Here is a 12,500-nt window from a genome sequence, read left to right on the forward strand (position 1 = left end):
GTCTACAAAGGAAAACATAGCAATGCAGCAATGTGAGCTTGTAGTGAACTTTTTGTGACTCATTAATAGTTCTTAGGATGTTCTGTATGACCAAGGCTAGACATTATAGCATGTACAACATGAGTGTTACATAAATATTTTAGCTAAGTATACTAGACACATTCTTCTTGTATGCAATGTATTTACTGCAACATGTTTATCATGTCCAAGATCATACATCCTACTAGATATTTTTACTTCAGTAAAAAAACACAATGTGCTCTGAAATCCTTCATAGCTCCAGTTTACACCTGTGACTCAGTACCTTTCATGTGTCCTGAGTTCCCCACCACCACCTAACACTGCCCTTCGGCTTCCACACTGAGCCAGTCCTGCAGCAGCCAGGCAGGGGTGAGGAACCTAGATGTATGTCAGTGCCACAGTGTCAGGCAACAGAGAGCACAGCCCTGGTTTATCAGCCAGTTCTTCATTCTCTAGAGCTCTTCTGGCTTCTTTGAGCTCAATATTGGGTTTAATGTCCTGCACTACGTTTGCCAGCCCTATCCTTTCCAGGCAGAAGACCTAGGAGCTCCCTCTGCCCCACAAAAGGCTGAAAGTTGTCCTCAGAATACACAGAGGTAATCCCTGCTCCAAAATAAACAAAATGGTACTAGTGTCACAAGTAGATGCTAATTCAGTGGAAGGATAAGGGGAAGGTGTGTTCGAGGCAACAGGTTTCACAAAAGGTATCCAGACCTTCCTGCACTGTAAAGTATAAAAATGTTATTTTATTATCAGGAATAAAACTCTTTTGTCATACTGAAGTTATATTGGCTTCAAACAGGCTGTTAAGAAGGGGAGTCCCCATTTAGCAGAAGAGACAGGCTGTCTATACCACTTGGAGACCAACAAATGTACATAGAGAGATCAAAAGCAGACAGACAGGCAGGCAAACAGAAAGACAGCCTGGCTTGTCTGCCTGCCTGTCTATCAGTCGAAATACTTAGAGCCCATATCAGAACATATTTCCACAGAAGTTAATCCAAATATATTTCCAAATAAATTAATAAACAAAGAATACTCTTATTCATCAACATGCATCCCTGGAAGCACAGGGTCAGCATCTGTCTCTGCCTGCAATCTCCATCTGAGACTGGATGTCAAGTCTCTGGATCCCTCATCACCAGTAAGGTCCATTGCTGCAGAGCGTGAGGGATGCACACAATGCTTCCTATCGCACATATCTGAGAATAAGAAAAACAAAACCTCCTAAAGCAGAGCTTGACTCTCATTTCTCTGTGAAGAAAACCTTTGTGTCCTCACTGATATCTCTGCTCTGCTGAACCTCTCCTCCCAGATTGCTCACTGCCTTGGCCTTGGGAAGTGACATGGTTTCTACAGGAGTTTGCATATGTGCCTTACACCAGACCTGTGATCTTCATTAGCTGCATAAATTCTAGGGAATACTGCAGAGCCTGGAGCTCATTTAAATCCATAAATAGGATTTGCGATGCCTCACTGAGGACAGACAATGGAAATACCCTGATTTTAGATATTAAACTACTCTGAAAAAAATAAATCCAAGGCCATCTACATACCCTGAATAATATATGTAATTCCTCGTAGCAAGCAGCACACCAAGTGTTTAAACCTATCATCACTCTTATTACCATGCTATTTGACTCTCTTCATTTTTATCTGATAATATTTGGGTTTTTATATGTAACTTCCTAACACTACTTCACAGGTATTTTGAATCTTGGGTGTTTGTGCTGGTTTTGATTACCCATTCTGTACACCAATTTACATATATGGTCAAAAGTGGTTTGTGATCTCAGGGTCTGAAATAATTTCTTGATTTTCCAGTCTCTTCATCTTGTTTTGTGTCCCTCTCATCTCTGCTTGTACTCTTTACCTGTTTCTTCTAAGTCCAGAGAGCCTTCTGTTTTCTCCAGCTGCCTCCTTGGCTTTCTCCATAACTCTGACACCTAAGATCTGCCAAAAATTTTGCTGCATCGATCTCTGCCACTTCAGGTTTCCAAACTCTCCCCTAGAGTTCGAGGACTGAAGCAGTTCAAAGCATGACTGAGGGGAAGATGCAGTTCAGTTCCCCTCACTGTGTCAGCAAGAAACAAAATGATTTGCTGCCACACAGTGATGGGAAAATCTAGGCTGGATAAAAGAGCAGCAGGGAGAGAAATATTTGAACATACCTTTACCCAGGTGACATAAGAGTATTTTTACTGCTCTATCTTTCTGCTTCCTTCCACCCCCTCAGAGCTGCTTACTTACGTGTGCCTGTCTATTCATTAACATCTAATTAAGGCAGCTTTACATCAGCATTGCATTCCTCCACATTAAAACAGCCTGAAGCTTTCTATCTTTTCTTCATATTTGTTTCCGGTACACTAAGAGAAGAGAAAGAAGAAAAAAAAATGCTTTTTCATGCTGATTGACAAATAGAGGGAAAATAAACTTTGCGCTTTGAAGAGGATGAAAGAGCAGAATATGATTCTCATCCGAAACCAATCTCTCTTCAGGGATGTGCCCCAGAGAGACAGGGAGATTTTTTTTTTTTTTTAATTAAAGGCACAATAAAGAGAAAAGACTATCACAGACATAGACATAAGAGTCAGGACAGAAACTAGTTAAAAGCAGTGGTTTTGTCTCTTCTTGGCTGTGGGAAGCAGTTGCACTCTATCACTTGTACCCCACCCCACATCTGCTTGTTTCTAGCCCATTTGTACATATCCAAAAGGTAAATAAATGCCACAGATTAATGGCCATGATTTCCTAACCAGATTTCACAGCATCCCTTGGAGATCACCAGTGACATACACAACAATGTTCCAGAAAGCCTTTCTAACTGATAATAAGCCTTCCTCCCCGCCACCCCAATACCTTCTTAAAGAGTATATTCACAATTGTTTGTGACAGGTCTGAGAAATGGAGTGAAGCAAGCAGTCCCCGTGTCTGCTGGCACACCCAGTCTTGATCACTCTTTTTCTGATCATGGACAGATTTCTCCTCTGAGTTATAAAACACAGACCTGCAGGAATGACCCTGGGCATCTTCCAGTCATCCCTAAGCACACCATTGCTTGGCTCCTGGACTTGCTTTCTACAACCTTTTCAACAAATGTAACTTGCAATTTCACAAATAAGCTAAAATACTAAACTTCAAAACAGAAGCAAAATGTATAAATCAAAGGGCTTTATGATAAAGCAACATTCAGCCATTATTTTTACCAGAAGTGTCTGCAGTTTCTTCTCAATACAAAAAATAACCCACTGTGGCATTTCAGCAGAGAAACATCCACCACAAAACAGACTGCATTTAGGAAGGAAATGCTACCTGCCTCACTGCCAGCATGACTTCCACACAGTCCACAACTCTCAGGCAATATTGTGTATATCGGTAACATTATTTATACGGTGCCTGTCGTCACTCAGGTTCTTTGAGTTGCTGATACTCCAGAAAGACTTGTCGTTTAATTGCTTAATGTGGAGCTCTGGCAGTAAAGCACTTAGAGATATGGTCACATCTACTGTTTTCTGAGAAAAAAATCCATATATTTTGTCTGTATCTGCTTGAAACAGAAATACAGTTTTTATCACAGCTGTGATACAGAATTGGCATACCTATAATTCAAAAGCTTTGTTTTGCTTTTATTTACCAATTTGATTATAATTATATTTATTTTGCTCTTGGACTCACTTTGAATTCCCTCTGATAAGACATAGTGTCTTTTGTATACACAACTCAAAATTATTTGAAATACTTAAATATTGTTAGCACATGTAAACTATAAAGTAAATCTTCATGGATATATTTTGAGTAGAGATCTTTTTTCCTCTCCTCCTTTACACAACAGGCCAAAAATCTCACATAAATGATTTTTTTCTGAGAGCTTTATCTTATTTTGAGCAATAAAGTATCTTTTGTAAAGACACTGAGACTTGAGTTAGAAGCTGACAGTGAAAGAGAATCTATCATAATCAGAGGAAAGTTGTTCCACTGATTAATTACTCTTTGAATTTGCCTGAGTCTAGCTTACAGCTCCTGAATCTCATGGATCCATCTTTCTGACAGAAATATCACCCACAATAAGGCTTCTCTTCCCACTATCACCTCTTAATTTTCTCTCCAATGCACTAAGTAGATTAATTTTTTTTATTTCTTCCTAGAAAAGAAATATTTTCCTATTATTCTTTTTTGGATCCTTTTCAGTCCTTCATTAGTTTTTTTTTAAGAAAGAATGATTATTAGAACTCAAAAGTTTATCATTAGTGCCAGAGGTCCATGACTCATAAAAAGTTATAACTTTCAGTTAAGCAAATGAAAGAGCTAGGAAGAAACAAGCAAGTCCCTCTTCATGTCATGAGAACTGCAAAAATACCAATCCCTTGTTCGTATAAGATATTTCCTGACTAATTCCTCAGAAGTTGTATTGAGTCTTAACTATATCAGATTGACCACTTATGTTCAGCTGTTTCACTGCTCTCATGCTCTTCAGTTACTGATTTCAATGATGAAGTCTCAGTATCACAAGACTGACACACTTTCTGTGTGCCTAGAAATACAGCCTTGTAAGGTAACCACAAAAAAAACAGTGTCTGTTGAAGTACTTGTTTATTTTTGTGTGTGTTTCAGAGCAGCCGCTTGTGGCAGGATGCAAACCCTCCTCTCTCCCTCTCCCTTTCTTCGATATGGAAGCCATAGACACATCTCCCTCTCTCTCTGCTGTTTGAGGCTAACAGCTTCTTTTGTTTGGTCCCAGAGCACCCTGGCCAGGGCCATTAGGAGAAGGGAGTGCCGAGGTGCCAGGGAGCCACTGGGCACCTGCGACCAGTGTGGGCGGATGCTTGGAGGCTTCAGGGGCACCCCACACACGGTGCGGGGGTGCAGAGAAGCTTCTGGAATGCCTACAGTCAGATCTGATCAGCCTATAAAAAACAGGACTCTCATCGAGACTCCGCCCTTTATCACGGATCTCTTAGAGCATGAGTGAGATGCTGCCGCCGAGAGATCCCGCCCCCCGGGATGGAAACTCCACTTGCCTTGCCGCCAGGTGTGTGAGTGAAATTAACCCTCACAGGATTGCGAGTGTGTCTACTTCCCATGCACATTTGCACATGTATTTATACTTTCTGTGCACATTTGCACGTGTACTTTCCATGCTCAATACAAGCACATGTATAAATTAATCCTCACAGAATCACAAGTTTATTTTCCTCCCATGCTTCCACATAAGCACATGTAACTTTCCATGCACATTTGCACACGTACTTTCCGTGCTCAATACGAGCACGTGTATAAATTACTTCTCTGCATAATTGCAGGCGTATTTTCCTCCCGTGCTTCCCCATCTGCACATGTAACTTTCTGTGCACACTTGCACATGTATTAACTCTCACAGGACTGCAAGTATATTATAAATTTACCCTTGGAGAATCGCGAGTATACACTTTCTGTACTCACTACGAGTACATGTATCCCTTTAAAATAATCCCACACCGTGTTCAGACAAGTGTGTACACTTCCTGGACTCAGGGACGGCTCCAGCATTGTTTTGGGTGAAGCCAGGTGCATGCACACTGTGGACCACCTGTTTTATTAGTTGCTGCCCCTCAACAATTTTCCAAACCTGTATTTAAGTCACTTTTGGAGTGCTAAAACCCTGTTTCTCACTGGTTTAATAAAAATTGTTTTGGACCCTGTTGTCCCTTAAACTAACCTCAGGATGCCTCCGTGATATTTTTGGCATAGTCAAGCAGGATATCAGATATGGAGGAATTATTTAGAAGGTTGAGCAATATTTCTGCAGCAACTTGAGGTCTTGCGATATGTTTCCTTCTGGTCATTTGCTTTAAGTTAGCATGCAATTTACCATTATTATTCATTCACTAATCTGTGTCAGGAATTTTACAAATGTGGTACTTACAGGTGTACTCCTCTTGGATTAGACTGGACAAAGAATGAAAAGCAGCAGTAATCTGCCCAGAAATCAACCCATGGAACCACGACTTGAACTTTTACAGTTATTCTCACTCAGCCATCTACTTCTGTGGGACCTCTTGATTTCTAGTGGTAGTTTTCTCATCACAGCATTGTTCCAGTATATCATCTGTCTCAAAAACACCTTGGATTTTTATACCATAGAGATGTCTTCAAACACATCCGATATCAAAAATTACACTTGTTTGTTTCATGCCATCAATTTTATATATAATGCATGCTGATGTCTTTAATTATACTGCCATTCCTTCTTGCTTTCCTATTTGTGTCCCATCATTGCCTTCCCATGAGCACTCACCTTAGGGTTTCCTAGGCAAATTTAATGAACACCTTAAGTAATTAAAATTTTAATGCAGATGATTATGTACTTCAATGTTCCCATTTTCTTCCAAGACTTGTAAAAAGACATGTTTAAGGGACTTTTATTTTTTAACAAAACAAAACAACAACAAAAAGAAAACAATAAAAAAATAATAATAAGGAACATACTCAAGTGCTGTTTTTTCAGTACCTGCTACAATTAACATTAGAATAAGAAGGTATTCATTATTACTGTAAACTCTAATATATGATTATAGCATTCTGCTCCTTTTGGGGTAATGTATTTGTAAGTATATATTGAACACTGCAGCTTTTTGTGCATCCTAAGATGTCTTTCAGACTGGACCTGTACAGAGATAATATCTATGTTAGCAGAAATAAATAAGTTATTATAGTACCAAATTTAGTAGAAGTTTAGAGCAATAGACCAGAATTCAACATAGATTAGAAAGAAAGGGCTCGTGATAATGCCTGTGAATTTGGAAATCTTATTTTGCTCTTTCTTCCACACATATATCCAGTTTTCCTGATGGTATAATTTTCTTCAAGACAAACAGATGTAGTGGAAGAATCTTTGAATTCTGTCATAATTCTACTTAACACTGGTAAAATATTCTTTTTATTGGTGAAGTATAATTCATGTGAAAGCAGAAGCTGTTTAAAAATTTTATAACTTGGAACAGCCAACCTTTTTATTGCAAAGACCATGTTTTGATAAACTCTCCCCAACTGAAAAAAATATTACTGGATAAATTAATATAATTTACTCAATCTCCTTGAACTGAGAATACAAGAAACAAGACTTAAGAATCCTTTTTTTTCCTCATTTTTCTGCAGTTTTGAAACTGCGAAAAAGGAAGAACACAATACAAAAAGATAAAAATATGGAGTGTTTTCTCAGGGGGAAAAAAAAGGTGAAAAATAGTAAAAGAATAAAACCAAATTATTTTTTGAAAACTTTCTATGAACCATCTCTCTCTTTTTGATTGACTCTAGTTGTGTCTCATCCAGAGCAGGAGCAGAAACAATCACCACATGATACAATAGGACACAGTTTAAATGGCAAATCACTGGGATGAAATACATGAGTGAAATGGGTTGGAACAAACTATTCAACCAATTTCAAATAATAAACTAATTAATGCAAATTGTGATGTGTTCATGAAGAAATAACAAATGCAAAAAGGGCAAATTTCATTGTCAAATTAATTGTTCTCACGGAATAATTCACCTAGCTGCAGAAGACAGAAAAGAGCTGAATGCTAATGGGTAGCAATGTAGAGAACACAGCATAGAAAAAAGCTAATTCATAGATGGCAATAAGTCTAGTGACTGAGTCTCTTGAAAAGTTTGACATGCATTAGGTTTAAGCCCATGTGTTAGATTTTGCAAAATTAATATTTCAGACTGTAAGCTCTTTGAGGAAGTGTCTCAAATGTGCAGTATGTAATGGAAAGAAACTCTGCTCTCAGCCAGGTTAACTAACCTTAAAGGAAATGTTAACAGTTAATAAATGGTTATAGGCCTATTTGTCTCATTCCACTAAATTTTGTAGAACCTCAATAAAACATTGTATTAGAATAATCTTATAAAACACAAATCTTGCAGATTCACAATACATTCATTTTAAATGCAATCTGATCTTCTGTTTTATCCTTTTGTCTATTTGACAGTACTCTCACATTTGCTTGCTGGACACTGTGGTCCCCTAGAACCAGCTCCTGTTCCAGTAATGCAGAGCTACCAGGAGGGTGCTGAGTCATCTGTGCATTAAGCATCTTCTCAGCATTTGTGTTTCATTGTGGCAGAGCAGTGATACATGCACAGATGTATACACACAAAGACCTGAATGCACAGCTCATTTCTTTCTGGATTGTATTGCTTAGTTCAGGAGAGGGGTCAGAGAGAGGGAACTGTGAGGGAAGTTGTCACTGATTTCCAAGATAAATGAGGAATTAACCAGCAAAATCCTGCCCAGCCAAAAGATAACACTCAAGTATAGTCCAAGCAGTAAGCAAAGTATTAGCTTTGCCAAAGTACCAGGACTGGTTTTAGATAATGTTAATTTCACATAGATGAATGTAAATACTTTGTTTCAAGGCCAGGAATGCTGGGTTTTGGTTTTGTTTCTCTTTTTCAGTTTTAACTCTTTACTAGTCATATTCCCAATGGCAATTAAAGGATGCATCACTGTTTACTACAACCTTAAGTTTCTGTATTAAAAATACTTGATTTTGTTCTGCATTCTTGATCAAAGATATTTTAACAAGCTAACAATTATAAGCACACTCTTCAGCTGTCTAATATATGTTAAATGGGGAGACATTTATTAAATGTGAGTCTTAATGCCAGGAGAACCAGTTACTGCGACATTTCTTAAAAAAGAAAAGGAGAAGCTGTTCAACACCTGCACACTCTGTTTTGTAGCAAACTACTCTAATTATCACATTTTGAGATATGATTAGAGCACTAGAGGAAGCTTTCCAAATGCCATTAATTATGGATGTGATCTTAAATTATTCACTTTGAATATTTTTTCTTGCTATGTGCCTTTTATCTTCTATTTTTTGTTGCATCCTAGAACAGATCCAATTAAACCTCAAATGGAAGTTTCTTACTCTAAAGAAAAGGTAAACTGAAAATTAATCGCCTTCCTTTTCTAAGGTATTTGTCATAATAATGGAGAATGTGGGTGAAAGTAATTTTTTTTCCTCTGAAACATTCATTGTTCTCTACCTCAGCCTCTACTAGCATTGGAAGAGCGATATTCATGCATTCATTAACCACTAAAAATGCCATCTCTCACTGAAACAACATCCTGAAATTCAACCAAAAAATCTTTAACCATTCATTCTTAATTCCTTTTAAAAATTACTACACCAAATAAATTATCCAACCCTCTAATCAAGCATATGTCGTATGTGGAGTCTAACAACTTTTGATCAACGAAAGAACCTTTTCCCAGTTCACACACAACCAGACCTGTCAGGGTAAGTCTATGCAGAAAAAGGAGAATGGCCCTATGAAGTAAGCAGACAGAGAGAGGGAAGGACGGAGTCAATGTGAGAAAAAGGAAAGAGATGTGGTGATCAAAATGGAACACAGTCCCAGGTAAGTAGCAGACTGAGAAAGAATGATAGAGGAAGGCAGTGTGGGGAAGGGGGACCTATTTTTTAAAGTAGAAAAGGTGGCAACATCTGGGCTGTTGTGACATCCAGGCTGCTGTGATCAACACATTTCTGAGCATGCTGCTCCCTGCACTGTTATTAGTCCAAGATCAATTGGTCACTGGGTTTTTTTAGCTTTACATGGATACTGCTGTAATCTTGAGTACCTGGCACAGGTATCAGAGTGACTAAATCACGTGTTTGTATGCACTTTCTAAGTACATCTCCAATTAAAAATGTGGACAACACAGTGAACAAATTGCTTTCACTCCCTCTTCTGTCTTTACATTTTTCACTTCCACACATTAATCTGACACAACATTTTTACAGAGATGAAAAGGACTCATACATCTGTTTAAAAACAAAGCTCATATCTACACATAATACAGGCATAGTAAAAAGCTCTCATGCATGTCCTCTGTACTAAGCACAACAGAGAAACAACCGTACTGCATACAATGGCTGAATATTGGTCTGGATTCTTTTTTTGTTTCTCCTAGATTTAAGTTCCTTCTTTAAAGCTTCTTCTTGGACTGGTTAGAAGATACTAGCACATACTTGTTTTCTTGAAGAATGCTGATAAAATCCAGTGAAAAGGAAAGACAATTGTCTAAAAAGGTGTTTAAAACATGTAGCTGTAGAAAACAGACAGAAAACCAACTGTACTCTAAAATGGAGTGCTATCATTTCACATAAGTCACATCCTTCTTAAGGGTAAACAGAGCTGAAGTTGGTCTCTGGATAGGAAACCTCCAGGGAAAACACATCTAGGAATAATTATTCCAAAGTCTGCTCTCCAGATTCAGTGATGTTTGGTTGGCATCACACACAAGTTATCATCTTACAGATAAGGGCAGATTCCTCTTGCATTTGACATCATTAAGGCACTTTAGAGAGACAATTTCTGACATCCTGAATCAATACCTTATGTGGCTATTACCCACAGTCTACTAAAGCACTTCTGATGTTTAATGTTTTACCTTGTGTTATTTATTAACTTTGTCTTGTCTTGAAAAGAACTATGATCTTGGCATGAGATATTGTATTCCCAGACATTACCAAGAATTCACTTGCATGCATGCGTGGGCTAGGGATTGGGCTCAAAACGGGTAAAGATCCCATTCCCTATCCTTAATAAATAAATGGAATTTGTACTATCTCTCACAGCTGCATGGTAGTATCAGTTCCATACTGGGCAATGAGAAACCCTATAGAACTCAGTGAAAATGCAAAATGTAATCTTCCATTTATGAAAATGGGAGAGAGAAACTGTTACTAGATAAATAAAATACACTTAAAGGGGTTTTACTGTCCCTTGCAACCTCATGCATTTTATTTCTCCATGTTCATACCTTATCCTCCACAATCACTTGAGACTCTAAGATACCATAAGAGAAGATTAGGACCTTCCCTGAGCACATCCTTCCTAGCTCTCAAGCTCTTGGCACTGTACAGCAATGGCTCTGAGCAGTGAGCAAGATACTTTCTGCCACCAGGAACCTGCTCAAAGTCACTGTCAGGTGGCAAATATCCATGAAAAAGATAACATTTCTAATTAGTCTGTCAGAAAAAGGAAAATTTCATGGCAAAAGCAGGTGCTTATGGAAAGGAAGCTTATCTTTAGTGCTATGTACACACTGTTTGGCTTATGCCTTGAAGTTTTGAAAGAAAGAAGTTACTGATTTTTTAAGTTCATGTTGCCTTTGCAATATTGACAGTTGTCTGCAAAAGTGTACTGGGAAAAAGAAAAACTGAATAAATGCAGGAAAAAGCAGAAAAGCTGAACAGGAGGCAGGAAACTATAATGGAACCCAAATCTTCTGGGTTAACTTCTCTCTTCACAGTTACAGATAACCAAGCACATAACTCTAGAGTATATAACTCAGAGTAACTTCATTGACTTACTCAGGAAAGTTAGTATCAACAGAAGAATCAAAATCACCATAAGAAGTCTCTCACATACAAGTTTTGATTCTTTGGTATCTTAACATTGCCCAACATCACTAATATTGTCACAAAACATTGCCTTGCATATGACAGAGACATCCCAGCAGAGAAGTATTTCAAATGCTCTCAAATATCACCATATTATATTTCACATAAAAAATTAGCACATCATTTATATTCATTATATTGTATATTAAACGCATATCTTCATGGCAACTTATTAAGGCTGATATCAGTGTGGGTGAAAGAGAATTCCAAACACCCTGTTCAACACACTTGTAACTCATTGTATAATTAATTAAAATTAGTTATATTTAAAGTGAATTTTGCCTAAATTTGTTTTTATTTTTTGTTGAAAAACTTGTATTTCTTGTTCCTACAGTCTACTACACATATCACATCAGATAATACCAGGAGCTTCAACTCTAGTTCCAATCAAAGTGCAAACTATGTGAAATAAGCCATAGCAGGTCCTACATGGAAGCTGTCTGTATCACAAACACTATTCTCTCGCTGTTCCACTATGAAATGTAGGCAGATGGGTTAAGGTACCAAGAGATAAGACTGAATCACATCCTTATACTAGACAGCCATTCCTGAAAGTCTGGAGTGGGGCATTTTAGAAAGTAACCATTTGCATTCAGACAATTTTACACGGATGGGGGATTCCCCCCCCCACTTCAGTCTTGAACAAACACCATCTTCCAGAACTAAATATATTGGAGGATGTTTAGCCCACTGTCATTTGTATCTGGAGAGAACGTGAGCAGGAAGGAAACGAAGATGAATATTAGTCAGTGCTGTAAAAACAGAACTACTAATGCAAAAGTGATATATCTGGCAAATCTTCAGTTAATCAGCAAGGAGACATACTGTAAACCTAGATGCTGGACTTCAAGCAGGGCAAACTTTGACCTTTTCAAACAATCGCTAGGGGAAATCCCGTGGGCAAAGCTGTTTGAAGGTAAAGGGGCCCAAGATAGTTGGTTAGTATTCAAGGACTACTTCTACCAAGATCAAGATCAGTGCATCCCAACAGGTAGGAAGTCAAGGAAGAGAGCTAGGAGA

The sequence above is a fragment of the Patagioenas fasciata genome, chromosome 3 (genome assembly GCF_037038585.1).
Source record: "Patagioenas fasciata isolate bPatFas1 chromosome 3, bPatFas1.hap1, whole genome shotgun sequence".
Classification (NCBI taxonomy): domain Eukaryota; kingdom Metazoa; phylum Chordata; class Aves; order Columbiformes; family Columbidae; genus Patagioenas; species Patagioenas fasciata.